Raw genomic sequence first — 432 nt, 5'->3', positions numbered from 1 at the left:
CCACACACACACACGTTCACAGACAGACAAACACACACACACATGTACACACACGCTGTATCTATAATACTGTGCCCTAGTGAATGGTTCGCTTGGGTCATGATAGGTCCAGTGCGGTATCCATCAGTGACAGTGACGTTGGTTGTGAATGGTTGAACGACAGGCTGTCGTGAGATAATAGCATTGGTTCGCCTGATTCGGGAGTGGATACATGGCATGACAGGCTTCGAACGCCGTGAGCTGACTGACAGGTGCAGTAGACGTCTTGCAGTGTCTACGTGCCGTGGGTGTATTGTCGTGGAGGAAGAAGAAGAGGAGGAGGAGGAGGGAGACTGAGTCTTGTAGGATGTTCTGACTGGTCTCGCCGTGTTCTGAGCTCCCATTGACTGTCTTGGCCTCGTCACGTTGCCTGAACGTAGGTTGTGCTCGCTG

The sequence above is a fragment of the Aplysia californica genome, unplaced genomic scaffold, assembly GCF_000002075.1.
Source record: "Aplysia californica isolate F4 #8 unplaced genomic scaffold, AplCal3.0 scaffold00298, whole genome shotgun sequence".
NCBI lineage: Eukaryota > Metazoa > Mollusca > Gastropoda > Aplysiida > Aplysiidae > Aplysia > Aplysia californica.
This window is presented reverse-complemented; position numbering follows the sequence as displayed.